Source organism: Oryx dammah, unplaced genomic scaffold (genome assembly GCF_014754425.2).
Source record: "Oryx dammah isolate SB20612 unplaced genomic scaffold, SCBI_Odam_1.1 HiC_scaffold_18, whole genome shotgun sequence".
NCBI classification, from domain to species: domain Eukaryota; kingdom Metazoa; phylum Chordata; class Mammalia; order Artiodactyla; family Bovidae; genus Oryx; species Oryx dammah.
The window spans coordinates 9,677,797-9,705,049 of record NW_024070202.1 but is presented as its reverse complement, the minus strand read 5'-3'; the positions used below and the strand labels follow the sequence as shown (position 1 = coordinate 9,705,049).

At 41.5% G+C, this 27,253-nt stretch overlaps 2 pseudogenes; one reads left to right on the top strand and one right to left on the bottom strand.

The window, feature by feature from the left end:
* LOC120878267 overlaps positions 1-11,524 on the bottom strand; it is a 49,503-nt pseudogene extending 37,979 nt beyond the window's left edge.
* Positions 11,525-14,690: 3,166 nt separating this feature from the next.
* LOC120878266 lies at positions 14,691-16,398 on the top strand (annotated as a pseudogene).
* Positions 16,399-27,253: the final 10,855 nt, after the last annotated feature.

Sequence of the window (27,253 nt, the reverse complement as noted above, 5' to 3'; positions counted from 1 at the left end):
GTTAGCAAGTGTTGGTTTATAAGGTTTAAGGAAAAAAGCCACCTCCGTAACATAAAAATACAAGGTGAAGCAGCAAGAGCTAATGCAGAAGCTGCAGCAAGTTATCCAGAAGATCTGGCTGAGATAATTAATGAAGGTGACTGCACTAAGCAACAGATATTCAGTGCAGATGGAACAGCCTTCTATTGGGAGAAGATGTGTTCTAGGACTTAAATAGCTGGAGAGGAGAAATCAATGTCTGGCACCAGAGCTTCAAAGGACAGGCTGACTCTCTTGTTTAGGGGATCATGCAGGTAATGACTTGAAGTTGAAGCTCATTTCTCATTCCAGAGATCCTATGGCTCTTCAGGATTATGCTCCATCTACCCTGCCTGTGCTCTCGTAATGCAGCAGTGAAGCTTAGTTGGCAGTGCATCTGTTTACAGCATGATTTACTGAGTATTTTAAGCCCACTGTTGATGACTGAAAAAAAGAGACCACAAAAAAAATAACACAAAGAAAAGTTGTATTTGAATTTAGCTTTGGTGTAATCTGTAGTAATCTCCCAAGTCCCATCTCTTCAGCAGCATTAAATTCTGTAGTGTTTTCCAGCTTCCTCCTCCACCATTTTCCTCCTTCAGGGTCATGAGTGATTAATTTTACTGACTAAATCTCAAACTGATATTTTTACAGTAAATCCTTTCGAACATTCAGAGACAGATTTCACTTGAATGGTTTAAATTTGAGGAGTTTTTCAGTGCTCAGCTGGATTGTTGTTCTGAGTGCTGAGATGGGAAAGGGAACTTAAAAAGGGATTTATAAAGCAGGTGATATACGTGACTTTCATATTACCTACTTAAAGTCTGCAAGGTGAAAATTGATCTTGTTTTTTTTTTTCCTTCAGAAAAATTCCCAAATCACTATTTAGTTAAAATTTCTAACTCATCACTCCAGATTGTAATGTATTGGTATACATCTACATGATTTAATTCTGTCTTTAAAAATAGATAATAAGAAAATACTTTTGAGTGATCTGTGCTACAATAAAATGTGGTTTAATATATATCGATAAAATATTAATTAAAATTAATATTAATAAATATTGATATCAATAAAATTAGTATTATTTTTTGTATTGCTTAGACATGCCAATAACTTTTGACATGGAAGCAACCTTTAGTTACTTAAGACACATTTTTGTAGTGAGATGAGTAGTCTTAGTTAATGTGAATAGGCCTTATGCAAATCTCATGGGCCTAATATAATTTTTGTGTCTTATGATTAGAGAAGAAGCTTTGAGTTACGAGTCATGATTTCTGAAATAACTGCTGAGAAAGAACTACAGCCACTCCTTTTTTGGGGGCAAAGGAGACTGCTCACAGATGCTCCTGCTAGACACAGCATTGGTCAAAGCAACTCTACTCTGGCAGCGAATATTATTTTCATGATTCTCTGACTTTTCTTTTTTGCCAATCAAATATAAATTTGGATATAAGTGTTCTTTGTTAGTGATTACAGAGGCAACAACCTGACACAGACTAGCAAGCCAACAGGTAAGGTTTAGACTTAGCTTCCTTCAGTGAAGATGCTCCATTCATTCATTCACTCATTCATTCATTTTTCCAACAGATATTTATTAAGTACCCGCTATGAGATGGTGCCTTTGAACCGTGATGCTGGAGGCACCACATCGAAAGAACTGATGTCCACAAACTCTAGTGTTGGGGAAGACTCCTGAAAGTCCCTTGGACTGCAAGGAGATCAAACCAGTCAATCTTAAGGGAAATCAACCCTGAATACTCGTTAGAAGGGCTGACGCTGAAGCTGACGCTCCAGTATTTTGGTGATCTGATGTGAGCAATCGACTCTTTGGAAAAGCCCCTGATACTGGGAAAGATTGAGGGCAGGAGAAGGGAGTGACAGAGGATAAGACAGTTGGATGGTATCATTGATGTAATGAATATGAACTTGGGCAAAGTCTGGGAGACGGTGAGAGACAGGGAAGCCTGTCATGCTGCAGTCCGTGGGGTCGCAGAATCCGACACGACCGGGTGACTAAACAACAAACAGTATGAGATGGTGAAGGACAGGGAAGCCTGGCCGTGGGGTTGCAAAGAACTGGACACGACTTAGCGACTGAACAGTAACAACAATGTACCAGGTACTGTTCTAGGGGCTGGGATTTCAGCAGTACACAAAACAGGCCACCATCTTGGCCCATAGGCTCAAACGTACATTCTAGTGAATGGATATAGACAAAGAACTAAACAAATAATTAAAACATAGTATGCAAATCATAATAACTTGTATGGAGAAAAATGAAACATGAATGGGGTAAGGGAGTTCCCGGATGGAGAGATGGAATACTCTAAATCAGATGGTCAGGGAAGACTTCCCCGAAGACAAAGACAGAGGAAGCAAAGGAGTGAGCCATGTAAATATATCCAAGAGAAGGTCGTTCTAGGCAGAAGAAACAACAAATGCTGTGGCCCTGGGGCAGGAGAGTGCTTGATTGTGTCAGCTGAACAGCAAGGAGGCTGATGAGGCAGGAACAGTAATGGAGGGGAGAAGATAGGGCTGAAGTCAGAGAGGTAATGGGGCCGGATCATGGGGGGCTTTGTGAGCCGCTGTGCTGACTTTGGTGTTTTCTGTGAGGGGACAGGGAGGCACTGGAGGGTGCTGAGCAGAGAGAGCATTGTGTCATTTGTTTCAAAAGAATCGCTATGACTGGTTGGCATTGTTGCACGGCAGAAACCAGTACCACGTTATTGTGATTATTACCCAATTAGAAGATAAAAAAAAGAACCATTGTGACTCCTTCACTGAAATAGGAAGCAAGGCCATCAGCTGAGAGTGTGGAGAAAGGAGAGGGAGCTGGTGGAGATGGTCTGCAGTCACTTAGGAGAGTGGGACAGGGATTTAATGGGGGAAATTACGTGAGTACCAGGCAGCACGAAAGGCCCACTTAGCATGAGTGGTCATAATTTAAAGTGAGATCAGTCAGCTGCGTGGAGCAAGTAGAGGAGGATTTAATGAGGGCTGAGGTTTTGCCGAGTGACTTAGAGAAGGAAGGGTGGGAAAAGAGAGTCGAGTGTTGCTCAGGGGAATGATTTAGTGACTGGCTCTGGAGCTGATGCTGAGTAAGTAGAGAAGCAGGACTTCCCTGGTGGCTCGGACAGCAAAACGTCTGACTGCAATGCGAGAGACCTGGGTTTGATCCCTGGGTCGGGAAGATTCCCTAGAGAAGGAAATGGCAACCCACTCCAGTACTCTTGCCTAGAAAATCCCATGGACGGAGGAGCTTGGTGCAGGCTACTGTCCGTGGGGTCGCAAAGAGTTGGGCACGACTGAGCGACTTTGCTTCTAGTAGAGAAGTGAGTACATGAGGGGCAGGGACAGTGAAGAGGTGGTCGGTTCAATGGACCAGAGGTGTCATGTTGGATGTGTGACAGAGTGAGCTGGTCAGAGAGTGATATGCTTGAAGTTAAAATCATGGAACAAAACTGGTTTCATTTAGAGTGTGGTAAGAAAATTATCTTTCTCAAATGAAGTATAAAAATGCCACAGACAAATGTTCATTATATTTGAATCCCTTTGAATCATGCTATTCTTTCTAGATCCTCCTCTCCCCCCTCAATATTTGAGTTTTTAGAATACCAGCAGAAGATAGTATAGTAGAAGTCCGGTGGCTGACTTAGAGGATTAGGTACTCAGTTTGTAGATTTCACTAAGAAAGAAAAATTATGATCTAGCAGAATCAATTTTCCCAGGATTATTTGCTTTATCCTAGCTTAAAAAAAGCTAAAAGAAACACTGATCTCACTGTTTCTGAACACTGAGATCAAGAACAAAATATTCCTTGTTCAGTTGGAAATATTCAGCAAACAGATGAAATCACATTTACATTATCCATTGTTCCAAGCACTAGCTGTAGAGTAGGAAAACACTTGTGAATGATATCAAGCAATGGTTATGGTAAAACAAAAACTGAAGGATTACCCAATAAATACTTACCATTGGAATGCACATCTTATTTACAAAAGCATGCTGTTTTTGTGTTGACTTTTGAAGAGAGTATTAGACTCTAAGCACATAAAACTTGAAAGAAGTATAAATGTAAGTCATTTAGAGCTTCTTAAGTACAGATTAAAATGCCAACGTTTGGAATTTCCTAACTTACAAGTGGTAGTTAGGCTGCTTGAGTTGAAATTGCATCAGGATGTATAAGGATCCCTTAAGTTAAATTGGAGTGAGGATTTGAAAACATCTGCTTTTTATGTTTGTTGTTGTTACTTTCCATAAGCCTTTCTAGGTATAGATAATGTGAAAAAAAAGGGGGGACACTTCAAGCTCTGTGGGTGATTAAATATCAAGGGTAATTAGCTATGCAATTATTTTGACAAAGTAAATTGAAGGTGACTTAAATACAAACTTTAAAAAGAAAGGGTAAGCCCACAAGAAATACAGGTGTTGTTTTATCTTTATGCCCTGTTGCTTTGCCTCAATGCAGTATTAAGTATTACTGTTGGCAGTGAAGTATTGGAGAGGCAATGGCACCCCACGCCAGTACTCTTGCCTGGAAAATCCCATGGATGGAGGAGCCTAGTAGGCTGCAGTCCATGGAGTCGCTAAGAGTCGGACACAACTGAGCGACTTCACTTTCACTTTTCACTTTCATGCATTGGAGAAGGAAATGGCAACCCACTCCAGTATTCTTGCCTGGAGAAACCCAGGGACTGGGGAGCCTGGTGGGCTGCTGTCGATGGGGTTGCACGAGTCGGACACGACTGAAGTGACTTAGTAGCATGTTATTTTTAAGATAAGTTAAGGTCATATAAAAACACATTTGGATATTGTCCAAATTACAGATCTTGGTGTCCTGGGTTTCCCCTCACCTTTGCTTAAATGCTGGAGGGGTTTACGTGACTTTCATTTTCAATCTACATATGAATCTTTGGGCCTAGAGCGTTAATCAAGTTAAGAGTACAAGATGCTTTGTAAAGAGCTGAAGTAGGTCCTAACAAAGTAAAGTAACCAACCCATTAATTGAAAATATTTGTCTTAAGCAAAAGTCAGGATGAAAGAGGTTTGTTACTAAAAAGCCGATCTTAGCTACATTTGGAAACAAGAATAGGAAATGGCACCCCACTCCAGTATTCTTAATTCCGTGGACAGAGAGCCTGGTGCCTGCCGTCCATGGAGGTGCAGAGTCAGACGCGACTGAGTGAGGAGCAGGAGCACAGTGAGGCGTCACCCAGCGACATGGGAGCCCCTCGATGCCGAAAAGCCCCCAGATCTTCCAGTTAATGCATAGCCTTAAAAGCTGGATGAAAATCATCCTAAACTTAAAATAGGAAAACCGACAGCTGTGAATGTGTATGCTATCACAACTAGTTTCATCAGTTACTGACCGTTTGGGCCTTGCTAGATTTGGTTGAGACCTGCAAGTAGCTCTCAGTGATCTTACAGTTTCTTAGAGGAGATAAGAATAATATATACCCATGGCAGGAGAATACAACATGTGCTGAATGAGCTTAGGAAAGGCCACTACCAGTGCTTTTCCTCTCAGAAAAACTTTTCTCCTCCTGGGAGACTTAATTCCTTTTGCACTGGGTTTTACTTATTACACTCTCAACTCAGCAGATCTTTCTGAAGTACCCAATTCAGCCTATAATGCCATGACTCTGTGTTTAATGTGATCCCTTTCCACTTTCTCAGTCTCCCCTCTTGCTCGTCACTCCCTGTGTTCATCCTGAACAGGTTACTGTTGTCCTTCTGGAATGCGCCAGTCTGGTGGGTGAGCACAATGTGATATTTTAAAGCTCAACTCAAGAGTCACTTTCTTTGGGAAGTCTTCCCTGAGTCCGAGTCAGGTTAAGGGCTTCTCTTTTAGGCCCAATATAATGTTTGTCCCACTGCACTGTAATTATTGATTTACCTGTCTCTTTCTTACACTGACTCTGAAGTTTTGAAGGCAGAGACTTTTTGTCATACTTAATTGTTGTGTTGTCCTGGCTTAGCACAGTGCTTAGCAGCTGGAAGACACCCAGTAAATGTTTACTATTGAGTATGAGGGCTTCTCCCGTGGCAGTAGTAGTAAAGAACCCACCTTCCAATGCAGGAGACATAAGAGGTGTGAGTTTCATCCCTGGATCCAGAAGATTCCCTGGAGGAGAGCTTGGCAACCCACTCCAATATTCTGCCTGGAGAATCCCATGAACATAGGAGCCTGGCAGGCTGTAGGCCATAGCGTCACAAAGAGTCGGACAAAACTGAAGTGACTTAGCATACAACATGAGTAATATTACAAAGGAAGTTTGGTAGAACCTAGAAACCAGTAGGGTACAAAGGAAGAAGAAATAAAGGATTACTTTAAAACTGTGTATATAAGTAGAATTTTGAGGTATGTATGGGAAGGAAAAGTGAAATTCAAAGAGGAGATGATTTGGGGGAAAATATGATAATCCCAATTTAAAAGGGATATGGAATAAATATATGATAGAGTAAGTAGAGGGGGAGGACAAGGATTGGGCCTTATGGTTGTGTTTCTAGTACTGAGAAATCTGCCTGGCATAGAAGAGACCATATAGAGTTCATATTTACCACATGAAATGTGCTTCCCTGGTGGCTCAAATGGTAAAGAAGATGCCTGCAATGAAGGAGACCTGGGTTCAGTTCCTGGGTCAGGAAGATCCCCTGGAGAAGGAAATGGCAACCCACTGCAGTGCTTTTGCCTGGAGAATTCTATGGGCAGAGGAGCCTGGTGGGCTACAGTCCATGGGATTGCAAAGTGTTGGACATGGCTGAGCGACTAAACTTTCACTTTTTCACATGAAATGTAAAGCAAATGTTCAGGTCTCCAAATTGGTGTTTCTACTGACCAAATAGAGAAGTTGTGGACAGTGAACTGATTTGGGAGCTGGGAAGATAAAGCCTCCACCTTTGGGTATTTTGATTTAAAAGTTAGAACAGAATGATTAAAGGAGAAATTTCCAGTAAATAAATCTAAAGAGCCATGAAAAGAGATGTGGACTTGAAAGTCACAAATGTCTATTTGGAGGTTATCAATATAGAGATGATAATTGAAGACGGAGGTAGATGAAGTTTTAGAGGGATTGGGCATGGAGAGAAAGATTGAAGAAAAGAGGTCAGGACTTTGGGGAAACACACATTTGGGTACCAGGAGGTGAAAGTTAAACCAAAAAGAGATGGAGACGACAGCCACAGAATGGATCACTTGGATACGACAGCATCACAGAATCCAGGAGGGAACATAATTTGAATAACAGGAGGTCATTAGCTGTGCCAAATGCTGGAAAAAGATAGAAAATAATGGGGACTGAGAAAAGCTCATCAGCCTTAGCCTAATTCAGTCATATTTGACCTTCAAGAGACATTTATCAGTGGAGTATTGATAGTTATCTAATCTTAGGTATTTAAAAAGGAGTTTGATGACAGTAGCAGAGGTGATGTTCGGTAGACCATATAATTTGTCAAGAAAAGGAGAGAAACTGGATAATAACTTGGAAGGTCAGAGTGATCAACAAAGACTTCTTGCTGTCCTTTTGAAATGTGATGTACTTTTGACAAATTTAGTGTTCTATATCTTGAGTGTTTGGTTCCCAAATCAGGCTAGAGCTAAAAGAGTGAGTTCCAAAGGTGGGGAAATCATGGGGCTTTTGGCCTGACAAACCAGAAGAGTGTCCTGCTAGGTACTCTGGGTACTTGTGCTTTGTCATGTGGTCACCACTGGAAAAGAGAAGTGGGGCAGGAAAGGTCATGAGAACTTTTTATGGTGGAACAGAAACTGTTAGGTCACAGAGCAGAATCAGCACATTGGAACAGAAAAGACCAAGCAAACATCTCTGTTTATAGATAAAGCAGCTGAGGTTCAGAAAGAAACCCTGGGACCTCTGGGTTTTCATGAAAAAGCATCCAAGTTGTCTGATAGGGTGATGGATTTGTTTGCTCTTCTCCTCAGACTGAGGGGAATTCCATGACACCATTGCTGCTCCCTAAGAGGATACCGGACTGTAGACAAAGCAATAATTGCTGTCTCTGTTTTTTACTGAGGATGTTGCTGATCAGACAGTATTAGCCTCTTTGGGGACACAGCCTCCTTCTCAGACAACTTCTAGAACCAGTTTGGCTGTGGTTTGCAAATAGAGATGGGGAAATGGAGGCCATATTGTTGGCTCCCCAGGGTCATCATTAACCAAGCCAGCTGGCTGACAAGCCTGTGGCTATGGAAACCAACCTTACTGAGGAAGAGGGATTATAAAACGAAGTCTCTTTTCTTTTCAATGGAATGATGTCTGTCAATTAGATCTTGCAGAAATATTAGGTTGGATCATTTAATGTTCTCAATCAATGCTTTATCAATTTTTTTTAAAAAATATCCTCTCTTATTTGATCTTTTTTGTTCTGTTGAAGACAGTGATGAATACTGCATTTTTCTTCTCACAAAGGTTTTTTACATGTGAACTCAGGATATCCTTTGTTTTCACATGTGCAAACTCATAATTTCTACTATGGAGAAAAAATAATGTGTGGTGCTGGGCGTACCTTTGCTGCAGGGGTTCAGAATGATGAAAGAAATAGGAAGCAGGGAGTTGGCTGTATCAGTATCTATCTATATGCAAATTATCAGTCTTCTTCTCAGAAATATATTTTTCATCTTCATTGGGGTCTGGAGGACATATGATATGTCTTATGTACTACCAACTCTTAGGTCTGTTGTGTGTATATGCAAATGCTGCACGCATACACACACACACACACACACATTCATACACGTGGGTGCCGAAATTCCTCACCTACTTGGAAGCTCCTTATGCAGGGATAATAGATACTGGATACTAAGATTGAAAGACAGGAGGAGTCGGAGTGTGACAGAAACATAGATGTGCTCCTTAAAGGATTCTTTGGGGCGTGTGCGTGCTTGCTGAGTCACTCCAGTCGTGTCCGGCTCTGCAGCCCCATGGACTGTAGCCTGCCAGGCTCCTCTGTCCGTGGAATTCTCCAGGCAAGAACACTGGAGTGGCTTTTCTTTGGGGACTTAAGCTATTTTCCTCTAAACTTATCTTTTATTTCCCACACTGTTGTACAGTTTTTACATCATTATTCTAGATATCACTGAAAAGCCTGAGGCAGCCTATTTAGAAATGTCTCTAAACATATTAAACCGAATAGCGAGTAAATAATTTCAATCATAACTTGCAGCCAATAAAACCCTTCCAGTAACTGGCAAAATCTCAAAACCTTTGAAGGCTTCCTCTCGAACGACAGAATTCTATAGGCTATTAAAACCACGTTCAGAATTAGAAGGAAATTCTGTGGGTGGCATAAATGAGAAAACATCTCAAGGCTTCAAAACCAGAAATTAGGCATAGTGTTATGTTCAGTTATGGATGGAGAATTTGTCTTCACTTTTCATTCTAAACTAAGACAGTGTGGGAAGCTAACCAGAAACTCTGCCTTGTGTAGGATGTTGAGAAACAGGAGGTATCAATACCCAAGATAAAAGAGATTAGAGGAAAGGTCACCAATAGAAGACCAAAGAAACTAGAGTAGGAGAATCAGCAATGGCCATACACGCAAAAGATTCACAGAATGTTAACGAGATCACATTCTATTTTAGAGCAAGACTTCTGCTAGGTTATCTTAAAGAGACGATTTTCTGTTTCTAAAAATAACTCCAAAGAAGGACCCATGGCCTCTATTGGTAACCCATTAAAATATTTAATAACCTTTCTGTCAGGATTTAGGTTCATTTGTTTTGTTATAGCCAAGTGAAACTTGTTATGAGTTTAGATAAACTAGCCTGACACTCTCCCCTGGAGTAGTGTAGACAGGAATGTAGACATTCTTGTAAGTAAGGATTACGGTTAGATACTTACTTTCAGGAAACCAAAATTCCTTTATCCTTAATTTTTATACTCCTTAGTCATCTTGATTGCTTTCCACTAAACCCTTCAAAGTGCCCTGAATACGGAAATTATGAACTTGGTTTTTGTCCATGATTATCTCAGGGTCAGACTTCTCATTTTGGGCTCTATAAGGAGATGTGAAAACACTGAAGCAATTTTCAGTGTTTTTCCCTTGTAAAATATCTGGTGGGTAATGTTCACACACATAACCATGTTAAAATGAATGTTTCATCCAAGATCCAAAGATCCAATTAATGCTGTGTTCTAAAGGAGGAGGTGATTCCTATGCAGGATTTCAAAAGGAGTAAACTGAGAACTGGTTACATGATTGTTAGTTTTTACTTTTTTGATTGGAGGATAACTGCTTTACAGTGTTGTGTTGGTTTCTGCTGTACAACAACATGAATCAGTTATAACTATATATGTATCCTTTCCCTCTGGAGCCTCTCTCCCTGTTACATGATTCTTAAATTCCTTGCCCACATAAAGATCATGAAAAATTTGAGACAGTAGAGGAGGTTTCAAGATTTGTAAGGAGTTTTTTTGGAGAGCATCGTGGTGAGTCCTAGCTCCAAGGAGGCGGATTGGGAGGGTGCTTTCTTCTTCATCTCAGGTCAGAAGAAAGAGATTTAAGAAATGGCATGGAGAACTTCATATGTGTCCCCTGTTGTTAAGGGAACATTGTGGACTAGTGTAGGCGATTACATGGAAAAATCTGAAAGGCAGAGACCAGCCTATTAGATGCTCTAATTGCAGGAATGAAGGAGAAGTGGCTATGTTGATTGACTCTCATTCCAGTGTATGTTGGACAAAGAATACTGAGAGTGTTTGCCGGGGACCAGATGTGGGATGTGCATGGGAAAACTGGCCTAGAGTTTGGGGCTCAAAGTATTATCAGGGTCTGTTTCTCCTTTCTCCATTTCTCAGGGTAGTTGTGTGTGTGTGTGTCTTCAGTCTGTTCTTAAATAGGTCTTCTCTTTGTAATTACAAGATGGATGTCAGAAGTTCATGGGTAAATCCCCTTCTAGCTTCAAAACCAGGGCAATAGAGCAAGAGTGTTTATCCCACTGTTTTTCCTTTGGTTTATTTGGTTTTATTTCTCTTTTAAATGAAGACTAGCTTTGTTTAAGGGTTGCTTACTTTAACTGAAGTAAATCTGAATGATCCTACTCCTTTGGAGTAAAACTTAATGCTTATCAATTTCCTATTGTATTTAGCTTCTGGATGGAATTTGAATAAATGAAAACCTAAATAAAATAGGTGAAAGTTCCCTGACTATTCAGGTGAATACACAAAACTCAAGGTGGTAACTTTTCTTCTAAGTCACTTGGGTACCTGTTATTGATGACCTTAGGAGGTAATCCCACTGTTCTTAGCACAGGGCCTGAGATATGCTTCTAGTGAACTGGCTAATGTCACATATTTGGCCCTGAATGATGACTCTGGGTCGAGTTGTGTATTTCACCTGTGGAGCTGGGAAGACTGTCCCATCCAGCTGAGAGCGGGAAAGGGATAAATCCCCAAATGAATTTTAAAGTCATTCCAGAGAAAGGAGGGGGTGTAGATGCCAGGTAGACCAGCTGTAAAGGTTCTGCACACTGTATATTTGCAGCCATTATACCTTTCTCCCTTTCTCAGTTTGTAGGTGTGGTAAAAAAATAAAGAATATAGACCTGTATGGGCAGGGAAATCCTCACATTTAGTGAGGTCAACTCTAGAAAAAGTGAGATGAGAATGTTCCTGATGAGAATCTGGAGCATTTAATGAACTTACAGGAAACCTGAGAAGTTAGAAGTTAGGAAAGTGCATGGTTCTGTACTTGGAAACCCTCAGCAAGATGTGATTGTAAATCTCTGTGAATGAGATGAACGAACATTTAAGCCTCACATTGTCCTCAATAGTTTCAAGTTAACAAATAGCCTACAATGATAGTGCTTAATATGTGCCATATCCTTGAGCAAAAATGGTTCTCCATATAAAGTCCTCTAATAATATTCTTTCATAGTCCTCTGTATTTTCTTTCATAGTAGGAACACAATTTTCTACTATACATTTTGGTGGGATCATTTATATTTCACACTAGACTGTAAATTCCATGAAGGCAAGAGTCATGTCCATTTTGCTTACCATTGGATCATCAGCATTTTGCAGAGTATATTTTGTAGCACTTAGATATTCGGGCTTTCCAGGTGGCTCAGCTGGTAAAGAATCTGCCTGCAATGCAGGAGACCCTGGTTTTGATTCTTGGGTCAGGAAGATCCCTTGGAGAAGGGTAGGCTACCCACTTCAACATTCTTGGGCTTCCCTGGTGGCTCAGCTGGTAAAGAATCTGCCTGCAATACAGGAGACCTGGGTTCGATCCCTGGGTCGGGAAGATCCCTTGAAGGAGGGCATGGCAACCCACTCCAGTATTCTTGCCTGGAGAATCCCATGGACAGAGGATTTGTTTGTAGCCTGGCGGGCTACAGTCCACGGGGTCACAAAGAGTTGGACACGACTGAGCAGCTAAGCACAGTAGATATTCAGTAAGTGTTTGCTGAATGGATGATTGAATAAAGACTGTTCCCTCAGTCTCAGAGCAAGACTTGGGAAAAGAAGCACAGGTTTGCTTGTTTGCTTGCTTTTTCAGTTTTAACAAGCTTCACTTTCTCTTGGTTCTTCTTTCCCTTTTTACTTTTATTTTTAACTAGACGGTAATTGCTTTGCAATATTGTGTTAGTTTCTTCTATACAATATTGTGAGTCAGCTGCACGTATACATGTAAACATGTTGCTGTGGGGAAGGAGGACCTGCTTGCCTTACTTACTAACAGTTTGCCTGCCAGAAAATGACTCAAATATCTGATGTGGGTCAGGTTGCACTGTCTGTTACTCACAGCATTTACTGTAATTCTGTGTCAGGAATTTGCTTTCAAAATTGGTACATGATGAAAAAGAATGCTGCCTGGTTTGGTAATAGATGTTTGTAAATGAGAGACATCCTAAAGGAGGGGGTGTTATTTATAAGATTAATAAGCTGGACTCTGGTGACAAACAAAAATTACATTTGCATTCTGATACCAACTGGGTTTCTTGAACTCTTTAATCAACAAAAGTTGATGGGAGGCCAGTTGAGGAATTCAGACAAGACTTTCCTGGGATCCCTGGCTGCTCCACGAGGGAGAACGAGGAGCAGGCTCTCTTGCTCGCTCCCTGAGGTAGGGGCAAGCTGGTTCCTTAAATGGGGTGAGGGTAGAGGCAGAGCTGTGGGTTGGGCTGGAGGGGTGGGTTAGGTGATCGGCCTACCCTTTGGGAGGTGCCCTGTGCAGGGATCACATGTAGGACCCTCTTTTTGCTCCCAGCGCCTCAGTAGTAGCAGTTGGCTTTTGTCCTTTTTGTCTCTTATTGTTTATAATATGCCCCAACTGTGCATGCAGTTATTTTTGGTCCCTTATGTAGTTTCTTTGTATTCTGCTGCCCAAGGGGATGTTTGTCCAGGTGCAAGCACTGCAGCAAAGGGTCCCAAGGCCCAACATATTTCAATACTATACATATTTTTGTGTTTTGATTTAAAAAAATCCATCTTATGTAATAAATGTAAACTCTTTCCCTCAGGTAACATAATCTTCATAATAATCATTTAATGGCTATATAGTATTTCAGTGTTTAGACTGTCCTTAAGACAGTTAATCATGTTGCTGTCTTTAAACACTTAGTGACTTCTAATTTTTCCAATGCTGTAAATAACACAGGGAGCAACAGCTCTGTGCATAACAGCTTGTGCCATCCCTTGGGTATTTTTCCAGGAAAGTTCCCCTCAGGTATTATTCCAGATTGCTAGCTTAGGGAATGAAGAGTTATACTGATTTTTTTTTTTTTTAAACAGAGGATGCATTTTCAGATATTAGAAACTGAGTCTGATTCTGTCCAGGAAGGGTCCTGCTACTGGTGAAGCCTTTGAGTAGGAGTGACTGGGATATCAAGTTCCTGCTGGGGGCCTATTTCAGAGCAATGAAGAGTCTTTGCCAATATAAAAAAAGAAACCAGAGAGTCTATTTTATTCATTAAAAAAAAATTTCCAGTTTACTTTTCAATCCCAACATGTACCTTGGGATTTGTGTGTGTGTGTGTTTTATATAGGAGAAGGCAATGGCACCCCACTCCAGTAAACATTATTTTTAAAAACACATTTAGATTTACATAAAAATTATAAAGATACTAAAGAAAGTTTCCATATACCCTACCCACACCCAGTTTGCATGATTATTAGCATCTTACATTAATATGATGCATTTGTTATAATTAATGAACCAATTGGTATATTATTTTTAGATTTGTGTCTTTAACATTTGCTTTTTAAAACTGATAAGGATTTTTGTGCAATAAAGCAGCACTTAAATAAGCCTAAAGCTAAAGAAAGGAAAAGTCATAGTATGCTCATATGATCATAGTCACAGATGCCTCTTGAGAAGACCAGAAAAGTGGTCCTTGCCCTTATTTCAACTTAAAAGAATCACTGTGGAAGGCGCCAAGGGAGGGGGAGGGTATAGGGGGGACGTGGTGCAAACAGCACGGGCACCCCCTTGTTTGTAGCCCGGCTTCTGGCGCTCTTGGTTCTCGGTTATCTATGATGCACGCATCCCCGCCCCACCCCCGGTTCTCGCTCTCTTGGTTCTCGGTTCTCAGTGATGCATGCCCCCCCAACCATCCCTGCCATAGTGCCCCGCCCTCTGCCCCGCCCTGGTGCCCAAGTGCTGAGGCCTCCTGCTGGTCCCTGGACTTCCCATTCGAGGCGTTTGTCAGAATGTCCCCAGGATGAGGATTTGGTGGTGCAAGCAGCAGTGGTGCCCAGCAAACTCTGTATTCCTTCTGGCCTCATGTCACGGGAGAAATCTGGAATTTAACAGCGAAAGGTTTCTGAGTACAGAAACTCCCACTGGCTCGTATTAAGAAGATTATGAAACTGGCCGGATGTGAAGATGATCAGTGCAGAAGCCCCTGTGTTGTTTGCCAAGGAAGCCCAGATTTTTGTCACAGAGTTGACTCTTGGGGCCTGGATCCACACAGAGGAGAACCAGCGCCAGACTCTTCAGAGGCATGACATTGCCATGGCAATTACAAAATGTGATGAGTTTGACTTTCTCACTGATGTTGTTCCGAGAGATGAGTGGAAACCAGCAAAGTGTCAGGAGGAGCTGCGCTGGTGTGTGACTCTTGCTGAGCCCGTCCAGGACTGCTTCAGGTTGGCTCAGCAGCCCACTGCCGATCAAGTCCGGGGGCAGCAGCAAGGCCAGCAGACCACCAGCTCCACAATCACCATCAAGCCTGGGCAGATCATTGTTGCACAGCCTCAGCAGGGCCAGACCACACCTGTGACCATGCAGGCTGAAGAAGGTCAGCAGGTCCAGGCCCATCCACACGGTCAAGCCCAGCAGGCCCAGAGCGGCACTGAATGGACCATGCAGGTGACGCATCCGGAACACAGGCAAGATCCAGCAGATCCCGGTGCCCCCGCCTGGCAGCCGGCTGCAGTGTACTCGCTTAGCCCAGCCTGGAAGGGGCCCCTTAGGCACCCCATGTGGTGCAGGGACAGACCCATACGCATGCCACCAGTGCTCACAGATCACGCAGAGGGAGGGCCAGCAAGAGCAACAGTTCAGCCACTTCACGGATGGACAGAGGAACAGCGTACAGCAAGCTTGAGGCTCAGAGCCAACTGGAGACACAGCCTCCAGAGAAGTGGAAGCCAGGAAGTTCCAGAGACCTGGAAATGCAACACCCACGCACCTCTTCCCCGCTCACCACACACCCCCTCTCCCTACACACACCGCAGTTGCCTCCTGTGTTGGTTGCTCCCAGCCCCAGCAGAGCTCCACTTCCCCTCCTCCCTCTGTTGCCTTGCAGTGGGTGTAGGTTGGGTTATCCGGGGCCCCAGCCAACTCCAAGGCCTATAGGAAGCTGCATGCCTCTCTCCCCAGGGTGACCTCACTCTCTCCTCACCCCTTGAAACAGCTCTACCAGATCCAGTGAGTCACCATGCCTCCTGGCCAGGAACTCCCCTAGCTGGTGTTCATCCAGTCAGCCGTCCAGTGCTCTGGCAGGCAGAGCCCCCAGATGACCCGTGATGGAGGGCCTGAGCTGGCAAGGCCAAGGACACCCAACACAATTTTGTGCCATTTAGCCTCAGATGGTGGGCACTGCCTCCCTCCACACAGGACCCTGTGGGACCTCAGTGCCTCCTGCAGGCTAGGTCTCTGGTATACTAGGTCCCGTGCTTGGGGGCTGAGATTTTCCAACAGAAAGATGGAAGATGCAATATTTTTTATTTCCTTCTTTCCGTTTTTTTTTCCTCCAGGTAATCAATATTTCACTGTGTTGAGCTGTGTGTCCAATGCTATGATATGAAAATATTGAATAGCATATTTATGACATTTTCTCAGAGACTCTGGCTGAAGAAATATTTCTTTTATTTTTCTTTTTTTGGTTCTTACCGCCACTTCTTTTAGGAGTAGATCTCCTCGGGGCTATGTGTAATCTCCTGACTCTTAGAACAGCTGTTGCCTCAGGATTCACCGCCTTGTTCTGCCCTCAGGTAAAATTAGGAGATGTGTGTAGCTTCCTTTCCACTAGTGCTCCTCTCCCCGGGTTCCTGGTCCTGCCCCAGAGCTCCGTGGGTTTGCATTCAGACGCTGTGGGAACATTCCTTGCATTTAAGAGACTCATTTGCCATGGAGAGTGGATGGTTTCATTCCCAAACCCTTCTCTTCCAGGGACCCAAGGAGACTAGAACTTTGTGCATTTTCCCTCTTCCCCATGCCCCTCATTTTTAACTTTATTTTTAAATACATTGAAATTTGTGATAGTCTCCTTTGCTGCATGGATTTCAAACTGCATGAAATGCAATAAATCTCTTTTTAGATTAAAAAGAGTCAATGTGGAGGATAATGTACAAGATGACAGAATTTGGAAGCATTCTATTTTTAGGAAATGCCCATTAGCAATTACTTAACATTTTTCACTGTTACTGCTGAGAATTGACTAGTCTGTTTTCCAAAATATGTTGTCCTTTTCTTCTTATATTTTTGTTCCAATTCTGCCAGAAGTCTTCTTTTTCTAATTTTGAATTAAAATACTTTAAAATGACTTATCTTAATTTTCTTTTCCCTCTGCTATAATCTTTAGAAGTTATTGCCAAACAGACTTGCAGTCCTTCTTGGATTGTCCTTTTCTACCTCTTGACTAGTTTCCTAATCAGCTCTCCCGGGAGCAGTTTACTGGCTGAGGGATACTGTTTAGGACTACTGTCCTAAAAAAACTGAGAAGATGAAGATTACCTTTTCAGTTTTTCTTTTTTCCTGCTTTGGTTTCTTCAATTCCCGAGTGTGGTCCATTTGTCTCTATGATGGACTCCAGTGATCCCTGCTTCCGGGTATTTCTCTACCTTTGTTTCTAAATCATAGAATATGGCAGTTTTGAGGGGATGTTGTTTCTGTGATTAAGCTAGAGAAGATTGTGGATTCCTGGCAGACTTTCTCTCTCTTGGCAGCTTTGATGAAATAAATTGCAGCGGTGAAGAGGCCCACGTGGCCAGGAACTGGGGGTTGCTTCTGGTCAACAGTCAGTAAGGAATTGAGGCCGTCAGTACTGCAACAATTATTCCTGCCAATAGCCATGTAAATAAGCTTGAAATTGAATCCTTCCCCCATTGAGCTACCAGTTGAGACCCTAGCCCTAACCAACATCTTGGTTATAGTCACATGAGAGATCATGAAGCAGAGGACCAAGCTAATACACATCTGTATTTCTGACCCACAGAAACTATATTGTTTCAAGTTGCTAAATTTTGGGCCAATTTTTTAACACAGGAATAGATAACTAGCATACTAAAGGTTCCTTCACTTTGAATAATGTGATGAGTCACAAACAAGTCACTCTTTTCTCAAGATAATAAGAATAACATATAATTATAAAAATTCAGACTTCATGACCCCTGAATAGAAGAGATATTTTTAGTCTCTTTTAAGGTGTTAAAGCGAAAAAGAACTAAAGAGCCTCTTGCTGAAAGTGAAAGAGGAGAGTGAAAAAGTTGGCTTAAAACTCAACATTCAGAAAACGATGATCATGGCATCTGATCCCATCACTTCATGGGAAATAGATGGGGAAACAATGGAAATAGTGACAGACTTTATTTTTTTGGGCTCCAAAATCACTGCAGATGGTGACTGCAGCCATGAAATTAAAAGATGTTGCTCCTTGGAAGAAAAGTTATGACCAACCTAGTCAGCATATTAAAAGGCAGAGATATCACTTTGCCAACAAAGGTCCATCTAGTCAAAGCTATGGTTTTTCCAGTAGTCATGTATGTATGCATGCGAGAGTTGGACTATAAAGAAAGCTGAGCACCGAAGAATGGATGCGTTTGAACTGTGATGTTGGAGAAGACTCTTGAGAGTCCCTTGGGTTGCAAGGAGATTCAACCAGTCCATCCTAAAGGAAATCAGTCCTGAATATTCATTGGAAGGACTGATGCCGAAGCTGAAGCTCCAATACTTTGGCCACCTGATGTGAAGAACTGACTCATTTGAAAAGCCCCTGATGCTGGGAAAAATTGAGGGTGGGAGGAGAAGGGGACGACAGAGGATGAGATGGTTGGATGGCATTACCAACACAGTGGACATGAGTTTGAGTAAGCTCTGGAAGTTGCTGATGGACAGGGAAGCCTGGCCTGTCTGTCGGACATGACTGAGTGACTGAACTGAACTGAAAGTGTTAACGGTAGGAGATCTCAGAGGTGATCTGGTTAATGTTTCTTTAGTATTACATAGAAAACAGAACTATTGATTTTTCCTCTAAAATTGGTTTTACTCCCAATATTCTTTATGTTTTGAAAGCCCCTGGCACTCAGCCTGTAAGCCTGAAAGATCAGAAATTTAGGAGTTAGCCTTGATTCCCTCCTCTTGTGTGTGTCTGCAATTCCCTCCTCTGATGCATGCATGCTCATTCAGTCATGTCCGACTCTTTGTGACCCCATGGACTATAGCCTGCCAGGCTCCTCTGTGCATGGTATTTCCCAGGCAAGATACTGGAGTGGGTTGTTATTTCCTACTTCAGGGGATCTTCCCAAACCCAGGGATCGAACCCAGTGCAAGAGTTTTGGCAGGCAGATTGTTTATCACTGAGTCCTTTCTCTTTACTACTGAGTCCCTCCACCTAAATAACACATCACCAACAAGTCTACTAATTCTGACTCTAAAATATGCCTTAAATCTGTCTACCTTTTCCAATTGCCACCACGCTGATCTAATTTATCTTGTTTCTCACTTGGAACTGCTACCAAGTGAGAGCAGTTTGTGGTAGGCTGTATAATACTTCTCCTCCTATCTCCCCAAAGATGTGCCATGTTAATGCCCAGAATCTGTGAATATGTTACCACACATGGCAAAAGGGACTTTGCCAATGTAATTAAGGTTACAGATCTTCAGATATTTACATTATCCTGGATTATCTGGATGGGCCCAACCTAATCACATGTTTCCTTAAAGGCAAAGAATATTTCTTGGCTGAGTCAGAGAGATGTAATGGAACAAAAAGGAGGAGAGATTTGAAGAATGAGAAAGATTCAACCCACCATTGCTGGCTTTGAAGAGAGAGGAAGGAGTCCACAAACCAAGGAATGTGGGTGGCTTCTAGAAGCTGAGAATGTCTGAGCTTACAGGGACAAGAAAACAGGGAGTTCAGCTCTACAGCTATAGGGAACTGAATTCTGGCAACAACCTGAAAAAGCAAGAAATTGATTCTCCCCTTGAGCCTCCAGAAAAGAATGCAGTCCTGACGAGTGTAGTGAGACACGTCAGACATCAGACCTGGAGAACTGTAGGGTAGTAAATTTGTATTGTTTCACCTACTAAGTCCGTGATAGTTTATTCTAGCAGCAATTGAAAACCAATACAATTTCTCTGAATTCTTCCTAAGTATTCTTCTAGCTCTTAAAACTCTTCTTCACAGGATAGCCAGAATGAACTTAGAAAACAAAAAACAAATAAAATTTGGGACTTCTCTGGTGGTCCAGTGGCTAAGATTCTGTGCTCCCAATACAGGGGACCCAGGTTTGATCCCTGGTTAGGGAACTAGATCCCACATTGCCACAACAAAAAGATCCTGCGTGCTGCAACTAAGACCTGGTGCAGCCAAAGAAATTAAAAAAAAAAAAAAAAAAATATATATATATATATATGTTTTTTTGTTTTGTTAGTCGCTCAGTTGTGTCCGACTCGTTGCGACCCCACGGACTGTATGTAGCCCGCCAGGCTTCTCTGTCCATGGACTTCTCCAGGCAAGAATACTGGAGTGGATCGCCATTCCCTTCTCCAGAGGATCTTCCTCACCCAGGGAGTGAGCCCTGATCTCCTGCATTGCAGGCAGATTTTTTCATATTTTAAAAAACAAAACAAAATTTTGTCAGGTGACTTCCCAGTTGAAACTCCTTTCCATTGTGTTTAGAATAAAGTCCAAGCTCTTTTCTGTGACCCGGAAGCCCTGCATGCCCAGTCTCTCCAGTCCTGAAGTCAGACCTCCTCTTCCATCTCACTGGCCGTTTGATTCTCTGAACTTGTTAAGCAGTTTCACACCCTGGGGTTTTCACAGATGCTTAGCTCTCTTCACATGCAGTCTCCTTCTCATTCTTCAAATATCTTCTTAAATGATGCTAATAATATTTAATGATGTTAGAAAGGCCAAAGTGGCTTTTTCCTCACTATCCCATTTAAATATGCTCCATTTTTCTTTATTTTACATGTAAAAAACTATTTCCTTCGTAGTACTCTTCTTAACACAAGATCATGCTTGTTTATTTTTTGCGTATTTATTGTCTATTCTCTCAACTAAACTCTAGACTCCAGGGAATCAGGGATGATATTTATTTTTGTATTCTCAATACCCAGTGTGCTGTCTAGCACATAGTAGATGCTCAATAAATAGTTTTATGAGTAACTAAATGGATATTGCTTCAATGGGATGTTTGTAGACACTTTTCCAGGGAAATGGTTTTAGAGTCAAACAGGTTTGGGAAATTCAAAATTAAGCACAGTTGAACAGATCTTTTTACTGCTAGACTCTGCTGAGGCTTTAATTTGCAAGCAGATTATTCACTGCTAATGGGTCATCAGTCTCTAAATGGGAGCAACTGTTTGTAGCTTTTCTCCTGTTTGTTTGACCTGGACTTTCTTTTGCTTGGGGCATCTCTTAGCATAGCTATTCTGTGATATGTCATTTGGCAAATGCCAGTGTATTTCAAAACCCCCACTTTCTTTTTTGGGTGTGCATCTTGAAGCATGTGGGATCTTAGTTCCCCGACCAGGGATCAAACTTGCGCCCCCTGCATTGGAAATGAGGGAGGTCCAAGATCGTCACTTTCTAGACAGAGAAACTGTGGCCTGGGAAGATCCTCTGACTTGCCTAGGTCTATTCTGTGAGTTTTTGTAGCAGTCAGGCTTTCATCACAGTCTACATTTTTAAGAATGTCTATAGCATCTTTAAACAATTAGCTGAATCAATAAGAAAAGTATTGGTTTAGAGTGAAAATTATAGACGAGAGTTAGAGCAGACTATATCAAGAAATTTGGCCTTCTTTGGAAACTGCCATTTTTTGATAAAGTACTACAACAGAGAAAAAGCTATTCAAATCTCATAATTTAAAATTTTAAAATGCTACCACACCCCTTAACGCCTGCCTAGATCAAAACGAAAATTCATACTATCTAGATTGCTCTAGCTGCCCAGGAGAGGAAGAAATCAGGCAAGGTCTGACTTTTATTTACTTCCCTGATTGCTATGTTCTTGTGGAAATTTTTGTGTGGGAATTCTGAGAGTGTCTGAGAGTAGAATCCAGATGTTCACTTTCAACCTAGGGAATGAGTTGAGTGTTTAAGTGCCTGGCTTTGGAATCCTACAGCTGTGGGTGAGAGACCTCCCTCCATGTCTTACCACCTGTCACATGTAGTACATTATACCAAACCACTCCAGGCCTCTCTTTTCTGCAAACATAAATAATATAAACTCCATCTCATACAATTGTGAAGATGAGATGATGCATGTAAAGAGCTCAGCACATTGCCTAGCCCCAACAAACACTTGTAAATGTGAATTAGTATTTTTAGGAGAATACTGTTGATGAGCATTTGTGGGATTTTTGAAAATACTGAGATAGGTTTCACAGTTGCTCACTGTTGTCCATTGATTGATTCAAGGTCTGCTTGTAAGACTGTGGAATTTGCAAACCATGGCCTCTGCCTTGGTTTTGAAAAATAACCAGATAAGAAAGAATAGAGTCCACATAAAGTTTCCATCTAGTTCACTTCCTGATCTCTTAGTATTTTGCCTGTAAATGTTGAGTAAGATTGTTGTATCTAATGCAGCATAAACACACACTGGTCATGATTTAATGATAAGCAGCATAGTTAACACCTGTTTCACTAAGGGGTTGTTTTTCAGCTTTGATAGGGCAGATACAGAGTGCCTTTATCAGGGCTTAGAATAGTCTTCTTCCTAAGGCATGGTCTTTCTAGGGTTTGTCAAATGCTCAGAGTGTCTAGTGAGGTCTCTCTTTCAATCTGCTTTGGCAGATTGAAACTTGAACATTTCCAGATCTTGTGGGAACTGTGGTAGTTGTTCAGTCGATAGGTCTCTATAGTTGTTCTTTCTCTGGCTTTGTGGAGTCTTGTTCTGTGCATCTGTTGCCTAGTATTCAGTGAAAGACTCAAGAGGGCCCCTGTGCAGGTTTCTGGAACTCCTTTTATTTCTTTATAGCACTTTTTTCAAGTTGGAATTGTGTATTTGTACACACAAATTACCCAGCCCCTTTCTGTCTAGTACCATGCCCCATGAATTCCAGCTGCCTCAGTGGCCTTGAATTCTGATCTGTTTCCTCCCACTCCACACTGAGATCTGCAAAGTACTTCCAGGCTCACCTTGTTCATTTCCCATCTTTCAGGGATCATATTTTGCCTGTTGTCCAACATCTGAAAACAGTTATTTCATATGTCTTGTCAAGTTTAATAATTTTAAGAGGAAAAGTTTCTCTGTGGTGACCAGAAGCATTAGTTGCTCTGTTGTGTCTGACTCTTTGCGACCCCATAGGCTGTAGCCCACCTCTGTCCATGGGATTTTCCAGGCAAAAATACTGGAGTGGGTTGCCATTTTCTTCTCCAGGTGGCCAGAAGTGGGAGTCCTTTTCCATTTTTAGTCTTCATTACTTTACCACAGGATCTCTACAATGAAGAATCTCACCTCAGTGCTGTAGTGGTGAGAAATTTGCTTTCACACCATATACTTTTATCAAGTCTCTCTTATGACTAAGGGTCTGAGCAGGACAGGTATTGGGTATGGATCAGAGAATAAGTCTGTCATTGAGAATAGAACAAAATTAACTCATCAGTAACTGAAGGAGTACATGTAGCTGTGTGCTTGATGTATTTAAGATTCCAGATTGTATAGATGATAGCCTATGTGATGGGTTCATTTCTGAACTCTTTTCTAATAAACCTTTATTAAAAACAACTTACTGATTATATTGGTGGTAATTGGAATCATTGTAATCTATGCTTATTTCCATGCTCTATAGCTAGAAAGGCTTGAATCTTTTGAAAAGGACAGGGCTTTCCTATGAGCAAAGAACCATCAAGGCACGGAGTCATGCAAGAAGGCTTATTTTATTTAGTCATCATAAGCACATTAATTATAATGAAATAAGCTAATAATATGGGGCTTCCCTGGTGGCTCAGTTGGTCAAGAATCCCCCTGCAATGCAGGAAACCACCTGCAATGTAGGAGACCAGGGTTTGATCCCTGGGTCAGGAAGATTCTCTGGAGAAGGAAATGGCAACCTACTCCAGTATTCTTGCCTGGAAAATTCCATGGACATAGGAGCCTGGCGGGCTACATTCCATAGAGTCACAAGAATCGGACACAACTTAGTGACTAAACCAACCAATCAACAAAGCTAATAATATATTTCTATGCCAGTTTCTTCATGTATTAACTTGAGTGAGACAATCACATATTGATATCTTTCATAAAGGTGTATCAACAAGAATGGGCTATTTCTTCCCATAGTATGACTAGGTAAAGAAAAATGCAATAAAATATGATTTAAAGGGCCTAGAGTCTTTCAGCCATCTTTTTGCTTAATATATAAAAAAATAATATAAAAATTGAAAAAAACTCAGGAAAGATAATTAGTTTGTTTTTCTTCTTGGTAGGTGGTAGGGACCCACTGGTGAGAAAATGTTCATTAGTAGGTTTTTGCTGCAAAGAATGTTTGCTGGCATCAGTGTAGAATGTTTATCTTTGCTTGCAAGTGATATTGCCTGTATCATGAATAACTTTGAGAACACAAAAGGAAAATTCCTAATTTAAATTTGCGTATATATTGCAGTTCTGTGTTTCAAGTGTCTAATGCTATTAATTCAAATGCCATGATTTTCTTTTCTTCTCCATGATCATTTTGACTTGGATGAGTTTGGAAAAGCATTTGCAAGAAGATAAAACATCTTTGTTTTATGACTGGTCTGTGGGTCTACTGACTCTAGCCTTCTTAGGGCCCTGAACTCTGAGAATTTCCTATCTATTTGGAACTTTAAATAATCTTTAAAAAGGAAACTGCTTTGATGTTTGCCTTTTCATTCTTTTGAGCATGTAACTTTCTTATGCTAATTGTCTATATAATAACGTGCAATCATCTAATGAAGACGATGGAGTAGTTGGTATTATCCTCCTTTTACAGAGGAGGAATCAGAGGTATGGATGGAAGGATTTGGGGATTTGCCCATTGTCACCCACAGACAATTAAGTGTCCTGATCAGAACTGGGACTAAAGAGTGGGTCTAGTAGAATGAGCACTGGTTGAACAGGAGGAAAGGACTTCATTGTAGTTCTTTCCCTGTCCTCAATTTAGGCTAATTTCTTATCTGAGCCTTATTTTCCTCATTTACAAAATAGTGGGATAGGATAGGCAAGCTCCCAGGGCCTTTCAGCTCTGACATGTTATGGTCATTTGACTCCCTTTGACTTTTCTCCAGAGTACATTACTTCCTTTGCCTTTTATCTGTAAGTATCTGGATCACGTTTGGTTTGCATTTCTCTACTCTGCCTGTGCCCCAGTGATACATTTTTTTTTTGACTGTAAGTAGTTTTTCTGACAGAGAAGCAATGGCAACCCACTCCAGTACTCTTGCCTGGAAAATCCCATGGATAGAGGAGCCTGGTAGGTTGCAGTCCATGGGGTTGTGAAGAGTTGGACACGACTGAGCAAGCAACTTCACTTTCACTTTTCACTTTCATGCATTGGAGAAGGAAATGGCAACCCACTCCAGTGTTCTTGTCTGGAGAATCCCAGCGACCGACGGCAGAGCCTGGTGGACTGCCATCTATGGGGTTGCAGAGTCGGACACGACTGGAGTAACATAGCAGCAGCAGTTTTTCTGAAGAGCTTAAAAGAAAAAAACATTTAGTCACATAGCCTGTGTTAACTGTGTGATTTAGAAGCTGTCTGGTTGACTTTCTCATTGCTCTTTTAATATTTTACTATTGTAATATATGGTATTTTTATTACAAATTTACCTATGCTTATGTAGTTCGACTAAAGTATGGGAGAAGCCATCACTGTATTTTCAGATACAGTCACCTGCAAATCCGTAAGGATTCACCATTGTTTTCATTACTAATCACTTTTGTGATCATGGGTCTCATACTAGCCTTATTATAATGTAATAAGGGAAGGTAATCAATAACTTACCTTCCTTACAAAAATGAGGCTAGAACAGAAAACTAAAGAATGGTTATTTCCATGCTGCTTTTTTTACTCCTGAACTTAAGGACATTATGTTGAAGTATTTCAAGATAAAATATGTGCTTCAAAGTCTTCAAAATAATTAAAAAATATAATTGCAAAATAATGAAGAACTGCTAAGACTATTGGACCTTTCAACTAGCTTATGAAATGCATACCAAAGTTTGGCCTTTTTGGAGCCCATTTCCGGACTTTTCTGTGACTGATAAGTCTCTACTTTGCTATTAAAACTGTGATTTCAGTTTCAGACAGTTGAGCCATAAATTGCTGAGATCTGGGATAAATGGCCAATTATATTAGAACAAATGTCTATTGTTTTATTCAGGGAAGGGGAGAGTTCACTGTACTGCTTACTTAGAGTGATCATTTCAAATTTTCCTCCTGAAGAAAAAGTCCATGCCATATTTGTGGAAATGGTTCAGGGACCACAGGAACGACGAATTCGGGGATGATTTAGTGCAGATCACCTTGCAGGTTCCCCAGCGTGTGCATTTTAAACAGTCCTAGGTCGTGTCCAAGTTTGCCAGAGTGTAATCTGTGAGCAATTGAGGCAAAATCAAAATCAGAACCCTAGGAGAGTAATATTGTTTTGGAATTGTAAGCAAAAGACCTTGGTTTGGGTTGTTACGTCTGGAACCAAAATGTCACATGTGGCATACATCACTTGAAGTTTATTATTTTAACCTTTAGGCCTCCTTGTTGAAAATTTATGCTATTCAGTGCCTTGCATCCCGGGATAAGCATTTCTAGTCTATTGTATGTGAGTCTGTGCCAGCTACATGGTGAGCATGGTGAAACCATAGCTTGGATGGCTAGAAGGGCCCCTCTGTGGTTCTACCCTTTTACTGGAACTGCCAAACCCAATAGGTTCGAGGGGGTGCTTAAAAATGAAAGCATGGCACCAGGTAATTGAAACCATTCCCTACACATCTGGGGAAAAACCCAATCTAGTCACACTCTCTGCTGAAAAAGAAATCATCCCACGCTATTGCCAGGAGTTGCAGGAAAGTAAAAGTGGTGTCATTTTACGTTTACAGAAGCATTTAGCATTTTCTCGGACAGACTCAAAAGCTTGTGGTTACAAAGTGTGAAATTCTTATTAAAATTCCTCATGAAATCAACAGAACCCATATCTGGCAGTTGTTCCAAGGCCTCCTTTCTTTTCATTTGTACATTGTGGCAGTTATCCTACTGATCCATTCTCTTCTCCGTAGCAAACAAACCTACCCCACTTTCCCATTCATTTGCTGATTTGTCCTAGTCAGGAAAATTTTAATTTGTCATTCATGGTAAGTTCACACTCAATGCCGTGGCCTCCTTCATGCTGGCAAGAGGCAGATTGCCCTCTGGGATTAATCAATGGTTGTGACCCCAACAGAAGAGCTAGGTATGATGACAGGGAGTGTGTGTTTTGCTTTTAAATCTAAATAAAGATTTACGGATTCAGAATTTGATATCCTCGTGCAGAGTTGTGAACCTTCCACCTGCGGTCCAAAGTTATTGCCAGCAATGGATTTATATGT